The 23403-nt window shown below is 39.3% G+C and overlaps 1 protein-coding gene across 7 annotated transcripts in view; it reads right to left on the bottom strand.

The window, feature by feature from the left end:
• PLCB4 (phospholipase C beta 4) overlaps positions 1–23403 on the bottom strand; it is a 223036-nt gene that overhangs the window by 180967 nt on the left and 18666 nt on the right. For all 7 annotated transcript variants that reach the window (XM_062571532.1, XM_062571531.1, XM_062571537.1 and 4 more), the window contains exon 2: positions 20323–20382. The gene's annotated coding sequence lies outside the window, so the exon portion shown is untranslated. The remainder of the gene's footprint in view (positions 1–20322; positions 20383–23403) is intronic.

The following is a 23403-nucleotide window of genomic DNA, read 5'->3' as shown; positions in this document are numbered from 1 at the left end:
GGTTCTATTAAAAAAAAAATCTTCAAAGAAATGGAAATATTAATTTGGCATGTTAAAATTTGCACTGATCCATGACCCACTACCCTTCCTTTCCCAATGACTGCTTTTTAATTTTTTTTAATATCAGTTTGTTGACTAATAAAGCTTTGTCAGTTTTTTAAACTGCTCAATATAATTACTGTAGGTACATCCACTCTCACATACCTAAAAATTAAATAATTGTTCAGCTAATAAACAAGAATAACTTGTGATCAGTGTATCATCACACCAGATTACCATTTGGATACTTGCTTTTTCAAACTTTTCTTTAAAATGTTAAAGCAATTGGGGTGCAAAACGGAAAGCTGAGAGTGAAAGCACTTCAGATGAATGGTTCTTGCCACAAGAAATACCAGTAACACAGAAGCACCTCACAGTACTTGCAGAGGTCCTAGCTTCACTGTGCTAATTGCTCTACAAATAGGGGAAGAGACGCATTTCCTTGAAGACTTAAGTCATGGAAAAGCAGCATTAAAAAAAAAATAATAATAAGGTGAGCAAACCAACACCGGCCATTGAACACAACCGACCTACTCCTGCATCTCAGATCAATGCTGTCTCCGCTCCTGTCTGTTGATGGATTTCAAAGGGACTACAGGATGAGAACAAACACAAATCAGTGAAAGAAATAAATATGCTTACAGGAACACACATATATGAGATACATAAGCACCACAATAAAATATTACTTGCAAAACAATAAGCAAAATACTGCCATTATCAAAAGTTGTGCAGGCTACACAATCTACCACATGAGTTGTAAGACCTGGTGAAAGGTTTCCATCTTGAAAGGCCCCCATCACAAATTTTGCCAACTGCATGGAACAAAATGAAACGAAATATGAGAGATACCTCTCAAAAAAAAAGAAAAAAAAAACAGTCCAGTTGGTTCCTCCCTTAAAACCCATTAATGTGAATGGAAAAAGTCATGTTGATTTCAGCAGGCTGAATAGCAAACACTTAAATAAGGATCTTCCTTTTACTTTACATCAGAGGATACTCAACTGATAAGAAATGTTTTAGCATCTGTAAAGTGTCCTGGCTGGTACTAGATTAGAACTATTAAAGACTATTCAGGCTCTGTTCCTTAAATGTGATCCTATTCCACTAAACTCATTGGATTCTTTTTTCTCAACTGTGAAAAGGATCTGATAGCTAAATTTACAGAACTAGCAATACTCTGAAAATACAGAACCTCAGAGAGAAAAGAGAGCTCATGAAAAATAAACCTTATGGGATTATCAATTAAGATATTTTAGCTTCCAAATTTAAAATAAATGGAAAATATGTCATATGAACCTCTGTAGATATTCAATCATTTTATTTTTATTATATTGAGACCCATAATTGTACCTGGAAGGAAGGAAAAACTGGATCACTTTGTCCCCATTGGTCTAAAAGCACAAGTACCATCAAGAGACGTACCTGACTCACTGGCAGTGGGAGCAGCAATGAGACCTGTATTAGCAAGCTTCATAGGAAAAAAAATAATTAGGACAGTAAGAAAAAATACATAGGAGCTAATTGTTCTCATAACTATGAAATAAAAATTCACATCATTTACGAAGTTCAATGAAATGATGCTTGAGCAAGGAGTTCTGCATCTGGGCAATTATAATACCATCATATATTTCACTACATATACTTAAAAAAATGAAAAAGAAAGAAAAAGAAAACCACACCACTTTCTGACTCTATCCTTATCTTCACACATACCTGATACTTAAAATTTAGGATTTGGGGAGCAAAAATTTTTAATTCTTATATTCATGAGTGTAGGATGTACTCTGTATGTAGCATTCAGAAAACGGAATCATTTGCTGAATCTTGTTCAAATAAGCTTGTTTGAAAAATTTGCCTTTATCCCTTCCATACATATAAAAATAACCAGGTAAACAGAATCAGGATGAGGAGTGGCTTGACTGGACTTAATAGTGACCCCTAAAAGAAATGAGGTGTTTATGCACTGAAAGAGCAGCTTGCCTTTGAGGAAAACGAAAAGTATAACCAGCAAGCAGAGATTGAAGGCAACCTATGAAAGTTATTCTGAAATCTAGGTACAAATAAGCTGAGACAAGGGTGACATATGATAACCGGAACATAAAATAATAACAAAAACAACAATAATGACATACAGAACCAACCCAAACGTGGCAGGTTTTTTTGAAAACTATTCCTCCTGACTTAAGCACTTAATATTACACATCTATCACAACTGATAATGAAAAAATACACACACACACATGCACAAAAAAAAAGAAAAAAGAAAAAAGAAAACCAAAAATATTTACAGGAGGAAATAATCAAGATTCAGGTTCCAGCCTACCAACATTTTGCTTCCATCCCGCTCTTTATTTATAAGTGTAAACAAGTGCACCAGAGTGCAGGTAATATGTATATAAATATTTGCATCAGAAAGGCCTGCTGTTACTGCTTTTTGAAAAAACAGTTGTGAAGGAATGATATTATAACAGACATTTCATAAAGGTGGTGATGCTATAAGCCCAATGGCTGCACGAAGCAAAACAATATCTTCAATAAAGCAGAAGCCAGTAACACAGCTCACAAAATCAGTGTATGCAGATTTCTTCCAAGCCTCAATTTCAATTTCCATAAATGTCAATATTCCTTACTTCCAGGTGATCTAAGATGACTTATGAACCATTTGCACCTGTTTTGAAATAAAGCTTATAGAAAAGACCTTACTGAAAAAATTAGAATATTTTAAATATTAATATGTATAATTAAAAATGTTTCTAAGCTTAAAATAATGAGTATATCTAAGCTATTTATTTCATTGCTTTTTCTGTCTTTTCCAATGTATTATAAAACACACATACCTGATACAGCCAGACATCTAAAGGGAACTGACATGGTGCTGCAAACATTTTGTTTACCAGAGACATTTATAATCAAATTTGAGGACATTTACAAATGTTAGCTTTCTGACTGCCCTCTTAATTTCTTTGACAGCTTAGTGGATTCACAGTAACTGCAGGTATATTAGGATAACCTGTCTCAGGAGTAAAGTATTCCATCTAGCCTTTTCCTAATGTTTTAACCTAAAAATTACTAAAAGAAAAAGCCATTTCATGTATCGCAGACCTCCTGGTTCAAAGAAAATCTGTCTCATGGACATTTGTATGTTATAAAGTGAGAAAATGCAGTGTCAAATAAATTCTAGGTAATTGCAATCTGAAGATGTATTCCGATGCTTTGAAAAGTTTTGGATGGTTTTGTTGCTCCTGTCTTTAAAGTGAACTGCAAACGTTCAGTTTCCCTCGAAGGAAAAAAAAGAAATTTTTTTGGCAGATAAAAAACCAAAAATAATAAACTTGCTTTTAAATTCTGTTGGTTTTGGTTAAAGATTTGCCATGAAAATGTGTTGTATGATAGTCACTGAGACAAAAACTAAATTCTCTGATCCCAGTGAGCACTTAACTTTTCTGAAAGCAAATACAGGTTATTTAGCACTACTTCTGCAAAGCAATTATACCATCAAGATGTAGGGATGACAACCTCTGCACACAATAATATCTGAGTCAATTAACCAGACGCTGTGGTGTGCATCCAATAAACTTGATGGGTCAAAGAACTTCTGATCATCCTAAACCAACTGCAGATTATCTCAAACTGCTACCCAAATTAACTCCACATGGATTTATTGTCCTGCTAACTCTAACAACTTGGAGTGAACTACACTTCTGCAGACCTAATCAGCAGTTGAAAGTTATCTCCCCTATGAAAGTTATATGCCTCGATCATCTCAACATCATGAGGGCTCAGGATAGTTGACATGGTTCATACAGCCACCTCCCGCTATCCACAATCGCTGGAAGAACATCAACAACCTTTTAAAACATCCACTCTAAGATTTGTACCAAGGACTGCAAGGATTATTGGTGAAGCTGCAATTGAATTGGAAGTGGCTTAGGACCTGGCAGGAAGGCAGAGTAAGACCTCCAGATTGCTCATCTGCAATCAGCATAGCTTGGAGGATGCTCTGAACTGTGTATCAGCTATCCTAGGAAATGCCTTTGACAAAAAAAAGCTCTGTACTCTAGATCCCTAATTTGTGCTTACCCAATCTGACCCCTTCTTGGCCCTAATTTTAAGGTTCCCCAGATGGCATTGTATCAGTACATGGACTCTTTCTTTAAACTTCTTTTAAACTTTCTTTTCCAGACATTTAGAAAAAATCTGGTCTCTGGTGATCAATATACACTGCATGGGCATCCTCTTCATGGCTTTTCCAAAGCAAGAAAAGAAAGAACCTGTCAAAGCTTGACATTTCTGCTAGAAGGAGAGCAAGATGAAATTTATATATATTCAGCCTTTCTTCAAAGTTTCCAGCAAGGTTGATGCACTGTCTATTAGCCCAGGTTTGTATATGGCTATCCATCTGCAAGAGATGTAATGGCCTTCCTGTCCTCAGGCAAGAAAAATGCAAGATTCCAGCAGCTATGCAGGACTAGCAGTAACTGCCTTTGTTATCCTACATTATCTGGCTGCAGTTAAGAAAGGCAAGTCCTACCTTCTGATTTTTAAAACTTTCTGAATCACAGAGGGTGATTTTGTATCCCCCTATTTCCTTGTTAGATTCTACCTCTTTTCTGCTTCTCAGTCTTGTGGCTTTTCCTCTCACTATACAGTAAAAGAGAATCGATACAGGGAAGCTGTGAAAAATGAATTAATGTTTCTGAAATATCTCCAAATCAAAAATGCCACACAGAGGTATTATCGGGTAATTTTTGCACATGAATATTGAACATCTTTTATAACACAAAACACTGCTGCTACAGATTTCCATTTATATATAGCTTGCTTTCTCAGACACAACTGAAAGCCTTCCACTTCCAAACACTGACTATGACATTCACTACCATACGTGATCTAGTTCAAAATGGCTTGTCAGGCCAGCTCAACTTCACAGCTGCCACCAATAAGATGCAATATATGCTGCTTAGTGTTTTCAATCCAACAAGAAAAATTCACTTCTGACATCTACACATAACTGAAAAGGACTAAGAAAAACTTGTATACCCAACCCAGTCCATCTTTAACTACCATGTATATGCAATCTGCATCCTGGGTATGTGTAGGCTATTACCTTAGATCCTTTGATCAGGCCACAGACTGCATGTGCAGAACTAACAGAAGCTTTGCAGTGATATTTGATAGTGTAATGTCTATTTTTCTAAAACACTATTTAATAGGTTTTCATATAGTTTATTATTTTAAATGATTTCAACACACTCAAAGAGTCTATATACTGCTCCTGAAGTCCCTACCCCCGGCAGCAGGGGAGTTGCTGGAGGACTCTGTGAAGAGTGAAATAGTACAGCATAGCACTGTCAAAGAAGGCTGGAAGCTAGTTGCTTCTCGAACAAAAAGAAGAAAGGCCTCTAATCCTCCTGTAGATCTGGAGTTACAGTTGAAGAACAGGTTTAGTGCACTCCAGGATGAGGAGAACCCGGACCTGGCCTCCAGGGAAGCAACTGGCCTGTCTGACCCTGTGCCTTGCGTGACCACTCGGAAGAGGTGACGAGTGGTTGTAGTGGGTGATTCCATGCTGAGGGGGGCTGAGGTGCCTATCTGCCAACCCGACCCCTCCTCTAGAGAGGTTTGCTGCCTGCTGGGGGCAAGGATACGAGACGAGTCTGAAAGGCTACCAAGCCTTGTCCACTCATCAGACCACTATCCTCTGCTGCTCTTTCACGTGGGTGCTAACGATACAGAGAGCGACTTCAAAGCAATCAAAGAAGACTTCAAGGCCTTGGGCATGGTGGTCAAGGGGCTGGGAGCCCAGGTGGTCTTCTCATCGGTCCTGCCAATTAGGGGGAGGCATGGGAGGAGGAGTAGGAAGATTTCCCAAATCAACAACTGGCTACACCACTGGTGTTGGCAACAGGGTTTTGGATTCTATGACCATGGAACATGGTTTGAAGACCAACAACTGGTGCAGAGAGATGGGATTCACCTCACCAAGTGGGGCATGTTTGCCTTTGCCAACAGGTTGGCCAGCCTAGGAAAGAGGACTTTAAACTAGGCATGAGGGGGGAAGGCGGGTGTCATACAGACACGGTAGACAACAAAACACAAGTTGGGTTGGGGAGCCTCCAATGGGTGCACACACCTGGGGATGTGTGTTTGGGACATGGCTATGGGAGACCCCCCCTACACCCTCCCTGGGAAACCTGCAGGCATGACCACCTTTCTGAAAGGCCTGTACACCAACGCACACAGCACGGGGAACAAACAGGAGGAGCTGGAGATCTGTGTGCGGTCGCAAGGCCATGATCTCATTGCAATCACAGAGACATGGTGGGATAGCTCTCATGACTGGAATGCTGCCATGGATGGCTCTGTGCTTTTTAGGAAAGACAGACCAGGAAGGAGAGGTGGTGGAGTTGCTCTTTATGTGAGAGAGCAACTGGAATGCATCAAGCTCTGCCTAGGGGTGGAGGAGGAGGAGGCAGTCGAGAGCATACGGGTAAAGGTCAAAGGGCAGGCTAACACGGGGGACACTGCTGCCGGTGTCTACTACAGGCGACCCGACCAGGAAGAGAAAGTTGATGAGGCCTTCTATAGGCAGCTGTAAGTAGCCTCATGGTCACAGGCCTTGGTTCTCGTGGGGGACTTTAACCACCCTGATATCTGCTGGAAGGACTACACAGCAAGGCACAAGCAGTCCAGGAGGCTCCCGCAATGCACTGATGACGACTTCTTGTCACAAATGGTGGAGAAGCCTACGAGGAAGGGCGTCCGGCTGGACCTTGTCCTTACCAACAGAGATGGACGGGTTGGAGATGTGAAGGCTGGGGGCAGCCTTGGCTGCAGTGACCACGAGATGGTGGAGGTCAGGATCCTGCAGGAAAGAAGTAAGGCAACAAGCAGGACTGCAGCCCTGGACTTCAGCAGAGCGGACTTTGGGCTCTTCAGAGACCTAACTGGAGGAATCTCATGGGTTAAGGCCCTAGAAGGAAGGGGGGTCCAGGAGAGCTGGCTAGTATTCAAGCAGCACTTCCTCCAAGCTCAAGAGCGGTGCATCCCTATGAGTAAGAAGTGCAGCAAAGGGGGCGGGAGACCTGCATGGGTGAGCAAGGAGCTCTCAGCCAAATTCAGACAGAAGAAAATACACTGAATATGGAAGGAGTGGACAGGCTACTTGGGAGAATTATAGGAATGCAGCCAGTGTGTGTAGAGATGCTGCGAGGAAGGCTCAGGCCCAGTTGGGATTGAGTCTGGCAACGGACGTTAAGGACAACAGGAAGGGCTTCTTCAAATACATCAGCAGCAAGAGGAGGACTGGGGAAAATGTGGGCCCACTACTGAATGGGGTGGGGGCCCTGGTGACAAGGGATACAGAGAAGACAGAGATACTGAATGCCGCCTTTGCTTCAGTCTTCACTGCTGAGGGCAGCCCTCAAGAATCCCAGAGCCTGGACGTGAGGGAGAAAGTCCGGAGAAAGGAAGACTTTCCTTTGGTTGAGGAGGATAGGATTAGAGACCTTCTGGACAAGCTTGACATCCACAAATCCATAGGCCCAGATGGGATGCACCCACGGGTACTGAGGGAGCTGGCGGATGTTGTTGCCAGGCCACTCTCCATCATCTTTCAAAGGTTCTGGAGAACTGGAGAGGTGCCTGAGGACTGCAAGAAAGCCAATGTCACTCCTGTCTTCCAAAAGGGTCAAGAAGGAGGACCCAGGCAACTATAGCCTGGTCAGCCTCACCTCCATCCCTGCAAAGGTGATGGAACAGCTCCTTCTGGAGGTCATCTCCAGACATATGGAAGCAAAGAAGGTGATCAGGAGTAGCCAGCATGGATTCACCAAGCGCAAATTCTGCTTACCCAATCTGATAGCCTTCTCTGATGGAATGACTGGCTGGGTAGATGAGGGGAGAGCAGTGGTCGTTGTGTACCTTGACTTCAGCAAGGCTTCTGACACTGTCTCCCATAACATCCTCCTAGATAAGTTCAGGAAGCGTGGCTTAGACGAGCGGACAGTGAGGCAGATTGAGAACTGGCTGAAAGGCAGAGCTCAGAGGGTCGTCATCAGTGGTGTGGAGTCCAGTTGGAAGCCTGTGGCTAGTGGTGTCCCCCAGGGCTCAGGACTGGCTCCCATCCTGTTCAACTTCTTCATCAATGACCTGGATGAGGGGACAGAGTGCCTCCTCAGCAAGTTTGCTGATGATACCAAGCTGGGAGGAGTGGCTGACACACCTGAGGGCTGTGCTGCCATTCAGAGAGACCTGGATAGGCTGGAGAGCAGGGCTGAGAGGAACCACATGAGGTTCAACAAGGGCAAGTGCAGAGTCCTGCACGTAGGCAGAAATAACCCTAGGCACCAGGACAAGCTGGGGGCTGACCTTCTGGAGAGCAGCTCTGCAGAGAAGGGCCTGGGAGTGCTGGTGGATGACAAGTTGACCATAAGCCAGCAATGTACCCTTGTGGCCAAGAAGGCCAATGGTCTCCTGGGCTGCATTAGGAAGAGTGTTGTCAGCAGGTCGAGGGGGGTGATCCTGCCCCTCTCCTCAGCCCTGGGGAGGCCTCATCTCCAGTACTGTGTCCAGTTCTGGGCTCCCCAGTCCAAGAGAGACATGGAGCTACTGCAGAGAGTCCAGTGGAGGGCTACAAAGATGATCAGAGGGCTGGAGCACCTGCCCTATGAGGAACGGCTGCGAGAGCTGGGCCTCTTCACCCTGGGGAAGAGGAGACTGAGGGGGGATCTTACCAATGTGTACAAGTACCTGAAGGGAGGATGTCAAAGGGACGGGGACAAACTCTTTTCAGTTGTCCCATGTGACAGGACAAGAGGCAATGGGCAGAAATTGAAGCACAGGAAGCTCCACCTGACCGTGAGGGGGAATTTCTTCCCTGTGTGAGCACTGGCACAGGTTGCCCAGAGAGGTTGTGCAGTCTCCTTCTCTGGAGATATTCCAGGCCTGCCTGGATGCAACCCTGTCTAACATGCTGTAGGTGACCCTGCTTGAGCAGGGGGTTGGACTAGCTGATCTCCAGAGGTCTCTTCCAACCTTACTGATTCTATGAGTCTATGATTCTATATGTATTAAATCATACTGTCAAATTCCAAATAAAATGCACAGGCATTTCCAAATACCACAACATAGTGGTTTTTTTGCAATCCTGGACTCATTAAAAAAGATGCTAATTTAAAGGGGGAAAAAAGTGGACTAAAATGTTATTATATTGATTCTTTTTCAAAAAACTGTTCAAGATCCTAAAATCACTAAGCGAAGTCAAGTACAAACTTAAAAAGCAACAGAGAGGATTTCCTTTTTACATTTCTGTAAAGTGACAAAATACAATATTAATGTTTTTTCCACAGTAAGAAAAATCTAAGAGGACTTCCAAGCTATTAAACCTTCCAGTGGATCATTTGTGTTATGAGCTATTAGCATAATTGGGGGCACACTTTATTCTGACCTTTGTAAAACTTTCATTTCCCAAATGTGATAGGTACAAAGTGCTTTTATAATACCAATAACGATTATTTCCTATGGGAAGCTGCCAATTATAAGCTGTCAAAAAAGGTATATCAGATATACGTTGAGAAACTGAACACACCTACCAACAGTTGGACTAATTAAAGCTATTCTTCAAATATTAATAAAGCTTTTCACTTCTGTAAATATAGTCTGTACATTTTACTTCAACCACATCCTTGTCAGGTCATTCATTCAACACTAATAAATATCCTACTACTGTTTAAATACAGCATTTATGCTGAACATTCACCTTTCCCTGGCAATAACCCAACACATGTGGGAAGCTGTTTTTAACATTTAACCACTTGACTCAAGTTCATATTATTTATATCAAGTCACATCAAGTGCCAGCAAAAATATACAGATATAAAAACAAATCCCTTGGGTTCTAAACACAAGTCTTAAAACTTGGAGGGGGGGGAGCGAGGGCAGAGGAGGAGGCGGCAACAAAGATGACATATAAGGATAAGCAATAATAAAGTGTCTAATACTGTGTGGTTTGGTTTCACAATATTGACTGCAGTATATTCCGCAGAGGTCACAAGTGCAAGAGGTAGCCTCAGCCAGCCAGAGGTGTGCCCAGGCATTCTGTAGCTCTACACGCTACACGGGTTCGTTAAGCATGCCAAAGGAGGACTGCTCCTTTCAGCCATTTTTAGTGACACAAGCTTCAGGTATTTTGCTGTAAAGCTGTTACAAGCAGTGAAATTAGACCACATAGAAAGGGAAGCCTTCTAGAAACCGCAGTCCTAGCAGATACTGCAAATACAATTTCTTCATAGGTAGCCCCGGCTTTTTGACACTCTCCCTGGATCCCACTGGATAGGCAGATATAGTTGGTAGGTTGCAGAATCTTACCAAGGAAAAGAGAATAAAAGGAAACTCCACTAAGAAATATTCAGGACACAATCATGTGCTCCACTGCAGAATACACCCTAGCTCTTACTGATGAGCTGTTTTGTACAGTACTGTTTTAACTACATTACCTTATACTTAAAGATATTTGCTGTAATATCTCTGCTTTGATCATCATAATTTTAAAGTAAGTTCTAGGATGTGATTCCCATTAACGCTCCTGTCACTTTGAAATACCTTTTCAAGATGAAATGGACATTAAATTATTTTACATTATCTCCTCAGAAACTGTAAATTAACACAGAAATGTTGAGTACGAGAAACAACAAATCTGATCCCTAATTACAAACAACATTAGAAAATACTGCATGCTGATATGTCAATGATGAAAAGAGGAAAGCTTTCAATTTTCTAAAATAAATAAATAAATAAATCCATCTCCAGTTCACTGATTATTTATGTACACAATTTATGTTCTATGCAACAAATTGCTTAATTAAGGTATGGAGGGAAAAGCCCACTTTTTGAATAGACACTTAAACCAACAAATGAGATCATTTAAAATCAGACATGGAAGTTAATCTACCAGGTTCTTCAGAATGCCCTGCTAGATGCTTATCTGCATCCATAGAAACAAAAACAGGCCACAAAAGCTAGTCTGCATAGAAAAAGCTGACAGGTTTTCAGGCACACAGACCCTAGGTGAACTGCAAACAGACTTGTATGCCTAAATGTTTTTGTTTCTCCCATACAACACAGAAATGTATTATTTGGTCTGACAGAAGATGCTATGTCTAATTACAAATTCCACCTTACTTGTCAAATACCATGATGGACACAAAACCTTCATTCTCAAAGAGTTAAAACAGGCAGAATGACTTTTTGAAAGGAAATATGGGCACAAAGTTCAAATTCATGAAATTCACATTCTAATTCATCTGGGCCACTAACCTCCCACAAGACTTAGAATACTGCATCTGCCTTTCAGAGAGAGAGAGAGAGTTAAATAGCTGCACAGGTAAGACTCAGTATGTAGGAGAAATTTAGGAGAAATTTAAACACTCATTTACTTAGTTTTCAAAGAGAAAGGTTCAAAAATAATTTGGTCAGAGTCTCCAAGCACCAACATGAGGTGGACATTCCTGAACATCTTGCTGGAAAAGACTTCCTGCATTCAAAGAGCTCACGGCTCAGCCTAGATAAATTCAAACCAAATTCAAGGCACAAATATTTTAATAGTCAGGGTAACCGGATTTACTCCTCCTATACGTCCTCTTAAGAAAGAGGAGGTAACTTTATAAAGGCTAAAATCTTCCAGATGTAAAAGCGTCTGAGAAAAGGACTCTGCAGATCTTGAAAAGCAGTGTATGTGTTAGCACAGGAGTTACACTTAACATCTACGGCAGCTCCAAAGATATGCTCCCAACTGCTAGCTCAGACTGCAAAGGATCTTATAATGATCTTGTTTACAGTCCAGATTTTCAAAGTCTGGTATGGATCAAACAGTAAAAAGCATAGTTATGAAATCTAAGTAGATTTACTCTCTACTTTTCACTGTAATGTTTAATAAGACTTATTAATTTTGAAAAGAAGAAACAACAGTTGAAAATATAAACAACTGAAAAGTGGAATGTGTGCTGTTAAGCAATAAACAACATTCCATATTTCTCTGTCTTTCCCTTTTGTTTTACATAAAATAACTAGACAGAAGCTCATCACTCCACACACTGTAACTTTCAAAACTTGGCAAAGCAACTCTTATACACTGTGTTTCAGATCCAATAACGCAATACGTGCTTCAAAGATCTGGCAGCAGTTCTTTTGGGAGCTACTTCCTACTCTTCTGGCTTATGCAACCTGTCGAGTCTGAAAATCTACACTTCGCAAATTAAGAGGATGTACGCGGAGAAAGAGCAAATCATAATAACCACAATAATTATAAATGAAATACTGAATGCAAATTTTGTTTGCCACACAGGTATTTGCATTGCCTGCAAAGTCATTTTGATGCAAAACAGTAAATGCCATCTTCTCAGATTCCATTTTTCCCAGGTACTGCAATTAAAAAAAAATGATTATTTTCAAGTAAACAACTGCCCATAGGGCAGACTCTGTACCTATTACACAAACATTCCCAGTTCTCTAATGCAATAGTCATTTTAAGAGTAACAAAGTTAGAACAGATAAGAACACCAGAATAAAAAGCAGTTTCATGTAAAGCCACAATACGATGGGGAGTTTTGCCTTCATTAGAATCTATCCTTAACCAAACATCTCTGTCCTAAACCTGACCACTAATGTACTTAGAGAAAACATCCCTGTATTTTTCCACAGTTTTGGGGCTCAGAGAAGTTGGACATACTGTGAGGAAAAAGAACTTCTTTCCAAATATAAAGTCTTTTCTGGCAGTAATAAGCTAATTTTCTTTTTGGCTTCACCAGAAAGCAGCAAGTTTTAAAACTGAATGCACTATTCATGTGGTATAGGAATATACATCTGTATGTTTCAAAGAAAATATCTGCTGGGCAAATAACCTTGGCATTTCATTAGTAGGGTTTGGTAGATGGTTTCAACTGGAGAAGAGTCAGAAGTGGATAAAACTTTTTATACAAACTCAGCTACGCGCATGACCTTGCTTCCTCTCCCAACACACACTTATTTCCTTTTTGTCACTTGTATTATTGCCTATCCTTCCTTCTCTATCTTGCTTCATTTATTTTGCAGATCTTCCTATACCTTTCAGATTGTTCTGCCTATTCTTTTACCTCCTGTTTCTCTCTTTCTCAGATGCTTGGCCCCAGCTGAGGTCAGCAGCTTAACTCCCACTGACTTTACTGCAAAGGGATCCCCTGGGAACATAGGAATGTTACCCGCCATCTCTGACCCCTGCCATCACTGCTCTTCAGTTTTCACATACAGTCATGCCATCTAATTTTAGGATGAGAAACTGGAAGGAGAATAGTTTCCTCCACTCCTTTCTATCCTACACTCTCCACTCCCAGACAAAAACTCTGGCTGATTAGTTTGAGTGGACACTTGTGATCTGATCTCCTCCAAGAGCCAATGCAATTCACTATCCAGGAAGAAAGCAACCAAGAAAAAAAAAAGTGAGAAAAACAAAGAAATCCCATAACCCAGAGTCTTAGTGAGCTGAGCCAGCTCAGCAGAGGGCTCATCTGAGACTGCACAGAACAGAATTTGCAAACTCCATTTTCCTCAGGTTTCCTTGAGGCCTAACAACATGAGCTGTCATTTTGCAATTCACTTTTTCAGACCTCTTGCCCACTGCAGTTCTTCCCACGTTGCCCATCTCTGTATACAAGACTAGGTCTTCAAATATTTTTAAGAAACAAGGTTCTAACTTCGGGCACCAATAAGATATAAATCTTGAATAAAGTAACAACCGGGCTTAGTTCCTTATAACACTTCCACACCTTTGCAAAACAAACAAGATAGTCTTTCCTTCTGGAGGACTGGGAAATAAATCTTAAAGGGAAAGTTTTACAAGGCTGCCACTTAAAGAAATCCCCAAGCCAATAAAAACAACCTTTCTTGGCTGAAAACAATTGATTATTCAGGTTAGTGTCGTACATCCTTCTATATACACACCTTTTCCAACAACAAGAAATCTATAAATGCAAGAATATCAAGGGGGAAAAAAAATTATTGTCTCTAAATACCCTTACCTCTTCCAAGTAATATCTTCTAGTCATCATATAACTTATCAGACAGACTGGATCAGGTCCCAGGTCCGCCTAGTTCAGTACCGTCTCAGATGCCAGCACCAGATCCTTTAGATGAAGGCATCAGGATCTCACAGTAGGCAGGTACTGGATAATCTGTCCCTCTACATTAGACCTCATGCTGACCTCTGCTAATCAGAGATGACCTTATGCAATGAAAAATAAGGTTAAATACATCCTTTTGGATTTATTACTAATTATAATAATCATATGGTTAAGAAGAACTCCAAAGATCTTCAAGAGCTTTTATTATTTCCCCCCCTCCCCTGCCTTTTTCTGCACTAGAATGCCTGAAGACTGAAAGATTCCAGTCCCAGAAATGGTAGAGTACATCCAGCTCATCTCACCTGGCCACAAGTAGTTTGAAGCTGTAGTCTGGTAAACTTAATTAGTCCTCTCTAGAAGTCCACTAGTCACTCATTCTTTCCCCACTAACCTCCATTCTGCCAGCACAAATGAAAACCGATTCAACTGAAAAACAACTTCTTATAATTGTATTTAGCAAGCTATTTTCAGCCAGATCAGTTCCCTGATAAAATTCACTTGTCAATTACATAAACTTTCGGTGAGACTTGCAAGTGAGGTTGGGGACTACTTTCTTTAGCAGCAATATTGGTTTAAACGTACATGAAACTATGAGAACCTGACAACTGAGATGATAACTACTGCTCTAAGCTATCTGTATGCTCTTGTCACCACTTGCTTTTTAGTTTGGATAGCTTCCCCCCCCCCCCCCAAAAAAAAAAAAAAAAAAAAAAAAACAAACAGTATGCATATTCTGCTCCTTCCACACTCACGTTTCCCACCAAAAACATCCACCCATTGCTGGACTTCACTATAATTAAACAAAACAGCCAAAGGAAAGTATGAAGAACACACAATCACAAACAGCAGGAAATGTTTGGAAAACAATGCTTCTTCTGGATGCAGTAAGTTTCATTTATTTTTCTTATGCCTCTCTATTTTTGTTTTATACTGTTGACTCCAAGTTTTAATGACAGAAGATATTTTAAGCATTCCTGACCTAGAAATGTGCTAAGAATAAGAGATTTTTTTTTTTGTAAAGAAAACATTGTCCATCCAAAGGGAAATTCAGAATATACTCCACCTAAATAAGCTATGCATATTGCTTATGAACAGCAGATAAATTGTTAGATCTAAAGAACTCAGTTTCCAGGAGCCAGCAGTAACATGCATAAAGAATCACATGGTCTATAGAATCATTGGACCTGATTAGGAGAACAGTAGTTGGATTCATGGACATAACAGATCTGCAGAACAAAAGGCAGCTGAGATGGAAAATATCCACACACAAAGTCTTAATTGCTATATTTATCAGAGACTGGAAGAAGCTATCTAGTTTTATCACAGAAACAATGTCAGTAGCTAGCGTTAAAAAAATCTCTGTATTTTGAGAATAAGAAACTGGGAAAATTGGCAGGGGTTACATTTATCTCCAGTAAGAATTCCATTTCTCTTCTTTGCTCTCCCCTAGCAAGTGTCACTTCCATTTGGGGAATGACTAGGAGGCAAATGCATTAGGGCTAAAATCTGTCTTCAAGTACATCAATGTTTACATGGATAAACTGTGCAGGTATGACAATGGAGTTATTGTAGACCCACTGTGGCATAAGGAAATAAGCTCAAAATATTTGAGATCTTAACAAAAAGACTAAACAGAAAAAGTTCATGAGGTTTGGGCCTTCTTAAGTCAACAGTAGCCAGTGTAACATCATGAATTACAGTAAATAGTTCTTACAATTATACTGGTATACGAAACACTACGTTAATAGTGTTTCTTTTGCGTTTGCAGTACTTACACAGCTACAGGAAGATGTCTGTGGCTATTTGATCCTATTTCAGAGGCCCCAGAAATGTGAATAAGTTGTCATCCAAACCTACCAAGTATTCCCTCAACTGCTAAAGCAAAAAAGCAGTCATTTCAGCTATAAAAATAAGATTCAAATAAAGCTCTCAGTTATACATAACTTGGAGCATTATACAATATATACAATACAGTCCTTTGAGCTTGCTAGACATTTCCAAAAGACCAGAAATATCGGAAAGAAGCACACATTTTATAGCTATGATATGCACAAAATACGTAATAACATCTTGAAATCATACATTGTTTTGGTCAGTATGTCATTTTATATCCCCTCTCTCACATAAACAAAGAGCTTCGTTGATTTTCTTAATGTTTGAAGAGTTGAGAAATATATTCACTAAACGTCACATTGGTTGAAGACCAGAAGAGAAGACATTGTGTGTTAAGCTTCAACAATTTTAAGAAGCTAGGTTTTAGAGGAGCCAGTAGGCATTCTTCTACTTTGGCAACACAATAGGATGGAGAAAACCTTACCGACTGGATGCCTCAATGATCTTTCATGACCCTCTAGTATACAAGACAGAATTGCATCATTTTGCATGGGGTTGAGCCATTCTGCCCTTCGCCCCCCATCCCCAGAGTCCACCAGAGCAAACCTCAGCCATGCAGCTCCCTTGGCAAACAGGTACAAGTTGGCATGTACAGTAGGGTAGACAAACGCTGTTTACACATCCCGGAGGGACACAGTTGACAGTCTCTCTCTGCACGTCTGTCTCATTACCTACGCCACAAGGACTGCTAGCCTGAAGGGATTTGTCAGTACCCTGTTATCAGCATAACTAAGATAAGAGTAAGATAGATAAGAAAAATAAAGCAAATAAAAAAAGAAGAATGGTGTCCATTCAGACAAATGCAGACAGCACAGCTGCAGAGCATACAGAAACAGGTAAAAAGAAACAGAAGAAAGCCTTACACACAAGTAAATGTACCTAACACTTATATCAGCTCTTAATATTCCTGCCTCCTTAATATTAGACATCCACAAGCTCTAGGTTGAGGATCAGTTATTCAATAACATATTAAAATCATATTAAGGGAAGAGGATTTAGTAGCAGGAACACTTTCTTATGTTTACAATCTGTTCTGTCTTATGTAATAGCTACAATTTGCATCTTTCCCTTCCTTCACCTTCTTTCAGTCAGGAAGGCATTTCAACTTTTTTCCCTCTCAAACTGTTGTCTGACTCCCTGGTTTGGATATATTAATGTTCCTTGGGCAGGCCAGATTCAACTACTGCCTACCTATAGGGTAAACAGTCAGCTAACAATTACTCCAGTGCTTGGCTAAATCCTAAACAGAACATTAGCAGAATGCTCTTTTCTGCAAGCCTGGATTTTGTCCAAAACCCCAGAGCGAGGCACTTCCATATCATGAAGCTCCTGTTTTGTATAAACCTGAACTTTTTTTAAAAATCACAATGTACACAATTACATAAGTAGGATTAGTGTAGGCAGCATTTAACCAGCTTTCAACACATGATACAGTGATAATTAGGAATCTTTTTGTGGCTGAGAATGAGGTTGGGGTGAATGTTTTTCTTAGCTCCACGTCCGAGAGATACAGTAGCACAAACATGAGAATAGATAATTTCATCGAGTACATACAAGCCAAATGATCTCACTATGCCTTTCGCTCTGTAAAAAGTCTGCATGTCTAGCCTGTAAAAATATCACAGAGATTTATTTCATCTCCATAAAAATCAACTGATGCCTGTTGATGAGAAAAATATCAATGAGGTAACTGTGAAGATCAATACATTCTTTTAATTATTATTCTAGTCAGGAATGCCCAGTAAACACCATCACCTTCAGATTATAGACTTTGATGGGAGTTTGGTAGTCTTTCCTTCCAACAACGTCAGAGAAACTGTAATTCATAAAGAATTTTTTCATTAGTTAATTCTCTCTTCAGTCCAACCTCTTTCAGAGTAGGAAAATGGTCAAAGTTCCTCTACCTGTTGATGGCATCATTATATGTAATGATGTTCAATGATACAGGTGGCACTTACATATTTGCACATCACCATGTAAACAGAAATAGCTACAGAGACACATTGGTTGACCTCATCTCCTACAGCAATATGGTCTAGAACCACACACTGTAATAAATCAAACAATAATGTGTGATGATCTCACTTGACCTTTAATAATGTGATGTTTTAGCATATTTGGCACCCAAAATTCCACCTCTCTCTCCAGGCATCCTTGAGGTAACCAGTATTAACTGCAGCACACTGCTCGCAAAGCCTAAGATTTGACTGCATAAATTCTGACTGCCAGGAACTATTTCTGCTTGTTTTTTCTTATCTTGCTATTGAGCCAAATCCTCTTCATATTTACTTTATGTCAATTCAGAAGATTTGGAATTTACTTTTTCTTTGTTCCAAAATCTTTTAGTCTTTGACTTTCAAGATACTGCATGAAACCTACAACATACACCTGTGTATGCTGTGTTAAAATGGTTAAAAATGGGTCCATCTGGGAAGTGAAAAGCAGCTTCCCTAACTTCCTTTATGCATCTCCAAATTTAATAGCTTTTCCCGTTATGTAGTGGTTTGTTTAGAAAGTATGCAGGACACTCCAATGCAATAAAGAGCTAATCAGGATATGGTAAACCAATTCATCCCCTACTTTTCTTTATTTATTCTAACAAATGAACCAATTACTCCTGCAGTTGCATTTATGGTGTGATATCGTTCCAAAGCTCCAGTAAGAGTTCTATTGCTTACACCTGGACAAGAAGTTAGTACCATCTGTTTTTTCAGACTTTAGCTTTAAGGATATATTTACAGTATACTTATGAGAAAGCTATTTCTGGCCCACGAAGCTTTAAGGATTTTGGGGTTTTTTTTTTTTTTTTTTTTTTTTTTTAATTATTTTAACAAACTGCACTTATGCCCACAGGAGAATTATTTTAATCATTTACAAATAAATAAATTAATAGTGATAGAACAGTAGGTCACAGTGCAACAAATTTCCTAAATTCCTGTAGAACAGCACAGGGATAAATCGACTACAAAAAGCGAAAAGCCAGGGAAACAGAAATGGTTTTAATGACTGAGCCCAATGCTATACATAGACAATGCATCGCCTACAATCATTGTACTATTAGTTTTAATTCTAAAATTCTATAAGAGCAGGGCCATCACATCCTTCAGACATTGCTGACTTTTCTTTGCTGAAATTTTCCTGTAATGGATCCCTCCACTGAAGAGCTCCCATCCACAATCAGAATCCTCATCTAAAAAAATCATCTAATATCATATCAAAGAATTCTTGTATAAATTTAGATATTTTTATATGAACAACAACAAAAGGTAAATACACCACCTCTCCATAGCCATTTACAGAAATTTCAGTAGAAAGAAGAGTGAACAAAGTTCAACATTCTACTTACCTGTACAGCTATGTTCCTATACACTAAAGTGACAGGCATCAGGGGACTCATTTAAGCTAAATGGATTGGCTCAAACAACAGGGCAAAGCACCATCTCAGCTGGTCTCCTATGACTCAGGATTAGTGGCGCTCAGAACTGGTGACAAACTGGCCCTTTTTGGCCTGCTCAGAGCCTAGATGCTGAAGCAGGTATAATTTGGTGCTTCTGGAAGAAAAGTTTTCAGATAGCAGAAGCCGATAGGGTAAGAATCTTGGGTGCTGTTGAATACATAAACTAAGCTCAGACTAGAAACACCTATAAAATGAACTTAAACAGGTGTGTGAGAAGTGTCCCAACTCTGAGTGTTAGAGAAATATTCTTTATCGCTAATTTGAGATCAGGGAAAAAAGGATGTAATCACATGGAAACTAGAGCACTTACATTAGCCTTTGCAACTGTTTTATGAAGGGTTCCACATAGGTATTGTGAGTTCTCAGTGACCTCATCTGTTTGCAAACCTCAAGCCCCTAGTAGGCTAGTATTTTGAGAGGAGAGAGAATCCTTTTTTTTTCCCCCAGGCCTGTTTAAACCACAGTGCCTATCTGTGGCACTGATTGTTGTCCCATCCCATCCTATCCTGTTCCCACCCACACCCATACACACATTCGCACAGCTTTTACTTACTGTCAGGGTATTTGGTTTTCAGGAGAGGAACTCAACATACTCTGAAGCTACAGACTTTTGGTCTAAATTCCTAATAATGTCTCTCATGTTAGATTATCCTCTTTCAGAATATGTTCTTCATTCTACTAGCAGCACAGAACAAAAACATTAACTGTATTTTAAACTTGAAGCAAATAACCTACTAAAAAAACAGCTAAAATGAGAGAATGGGAAAATGCACTTACCTTTTGAAAATCAGAAATTACTCTGTAGAAATTCCCATTGTAGATAATCAGCTCCTTTCCCTTAAATAATAATAAAAAAAAAAGGCAATGAAACAAATATTTTATGAAAATTCACTAAGTTGTAAGCTATGCATATGGTAGATAGAACACACCCTCTAATATTTTTCCTAGAAAACTGAAAAAAGCTGTAATAGTACATATTAATATACAGTTACCTAATAAAATACTGTGAAAGTTTTCAAGATTTTTTTTTCCAGAAATAATTCCCCCTCATGGATTAGAATATATACACTGTTGCACTCCACTCAGCAAGTTTTTAAGTTCATTCTATTTTGAATTTCCCTTCTGTCTTCGTTATCTAAGCAAAAGCTTAGCTGCAATTGAATCTAATATGCAGTATCCACTTCTCCACGCATTTAGGACTAGAAAGTAACCCTTTGATGGAGGCCAAGAATGAGCAGTGTGAGAAACATACCTCATGAGCTAAAATCGGTAAGAAACTGATGTTTTATGGTTTACGTAATCAGGTCCCTTTGTCACCCCTACTATGGGCAGAGAGTAAATTGTGCCAAGGTTATTTAGTGCCAAAACACATTCCCCCATTACTTTTGCCAGCACTCTAGAGTGATGAAAACATCAATTAATTCACTGATGTCCATTTCTGCTTTGTCTTCTGCTTCTGTCAGAGTGGGGAAGGGACTAGCAGCCCTAGTGCACTTGACACTTCAGCCCTTTGGGGTAGTGCAGTGGGTAAAGAGTCTGACATCATTCCCTCAGCCTAAGACATCAGTGCACTGATGGCTCAACAGCAGAACTCTAAATTTAAATATTTTCATCTTCTGCAATATACATCATGAAGTGAGTGCTTCAAGGGAGACTTCTCCCCCAAGCTCCCTCTGCGGAAGGAGGAAGTACTGGCACATCTCTATCAATGCTACCAATTGCCTGCCAATTGTTCCTTTTTCTGTTTTTTAAATGCACAGAAGCAATTCTTCATCTACGTCATTCATATGTATGAGACTCAAAATGTACATAAGCAATAAGCAATGTGTTAGCAAGCACTAAATAAGCAAAGCAGCAGAGATACGGGAATTAGAATGAGGATGACAAAACAGTGTGCAAAAACAAATTCAAATTCAATTAGAAACCTATGCTTTATAAAAGAAGATATGTTTAAAAAAAAAGTGTTTTCAATTTTGAAAATAGTATAAAATTAACTATAATGGCACCTTCAATTGAATCTCTACCATCAGCTCCTGAACATTAAGAGAGAAGCTCTATAATTACGTTACATCTTTTTTCCTTTAAAGTTAAATAAATTGACGTCTAATATTCAGAGCATTTACTCAGGATGAAATCTGACCTGGTACCTTTTACATTTTAAGAGGTACAGGAGAAAAGAAAAAAATATCTGTATTTATACAGATACAGATATATTTAAAAAAAATCAGAAAGATTAGGAACTGAGAGGCTCAGAGTGCACAAAATGCCCCAAGTAGTTTGCTAGAGGGACTGCAAACCAAGGTAGCTGCAGTTACAGCAGTGAGAAGAATTTTAATGATTTGGGCCTGTATCAAATCATAAATAACAGTAAACTATTTTCTTTAAGATTTTAGGTTGAAGACTTCTGAAGTTGCCAAAAAATTATATTAAAACAGTAACTTTTCCAAAATATAAACAGTAACTGAGAGAATGGTAGTTAGGTATTTTATTTTTATTAAATATTGACAGTGCATTCTTCTAGTAAAAGATGACACAGTGCCTTTGGTTTTTTTTTTTTTTTTTTTTTTTTTTTTTTTTTTTTTTTAATGCCTCAAACTCTCTCATTATAATAATGCACTTTCAGGCTCGCCTCAGTAGCCTTAAATTACATGACAAGGTATCACTGTGTCTCCCCCATCTCACAACCGCCGTACACAAAAGAATGAGAGTCTCTACACTTATTTCTAGGGACAACTAAAGCCAGCTCAGTGCCCTAAATAAAAATCACTATTCAAAACATGTTACTGATGGAAAAACAAAGACGCTACAAAAATATTTTGATACAAACAGATTATTCTACTAGTCTGCAACGAGATACACACCTTGGATATTTTTCTTCTCTTGCAGATTGTGATCAAATTTCAGAGTTACATCAGCATAAAAATCAGCAGTGTTTCATTGAAATCAGTGGCATCATACCACATCTAATGCACAAAACAGAAACAGAATCTGTTTCTCAATTGTCTTTAATTGTTTACAGCTTTCTGGAATAAAAATTGCCATTGGGCTCTGAAATTTCTCATGTGCCATGTAAACAGACAAGTACAAGATCATAAAATTTAATGGAAAAAAACAGTTTCTCTTTAGTTATGCAAATATCAAAAATCTTTTTTTTTCTCGAGTTAAGTACTTCTTCAGAAGCTTGTTTGCATTAAAATCTCCAATGGCCCTTTTAGTGAGACTGTAAATTCTTTGAGAGAAACACTTAGAGCCAGAGTCAAGTTTCAGTTACATGGTAGCAATGCAGAGCATTTCTTAATTCACAGTAACCTAACTACGGACGGGTAAACAGCCTGCAGCTGCAGCCTCAAGTTTGTTCCATAGTGGGTTGTAATGGCTAACATAATAAAACCCCAGAGCTTTAATTTCTCTCCTGTCCCAAGGAAAAAACAAACAAACAAACAGGTAAATAAGTTGGTCTTAAAAACCTTGACACTTACTTTTTATAAAGGATCATTGATTGTATAATCCTTACCTCCCAAGCCCCTGGCCAGATAGATACCACAGGATCTCAATGGCAAAACTGCTGAACACTGTTCCGCAAGTTGAACTCAATAGAAGTTAAACACTTAAACTTCTAAAATGGGCTATATATAAACACCTATTCTGGTATTCACACTCACAAGTCTGATTTTAGGCATTCAGATTATTCTCTGAAAATTAGCAGAACCTTTCTGATCTTTGTCTCTTGCTGCTCATGGTTCCTCATTAATGAAAGCAAGTAACAACAACCCTTCAGACCACAGATGTGAGGTTTGATAAATGCCCAATAAGCTGCCATAGCCTGCCTTACCATGTAATGGGGAATACCAAATCCTG

This window comes from Rhea pennata, chromosome 3 (genome assembly GCF_028389875.1).
Source record: "Rhea pennata isolate bPtePen1 chromosome 3, bPtePen1.pri, whole genome shotgun sequence".
Taxonomy (NCBI): Eukaryota; Metazoa; Chordata; class Aves; order Rheiformes; family Rheidae; genus Rhea; species Rhea pennata.
This window is presented reverse-complemented; position numbering and strand designations above follow the sequence as displayed.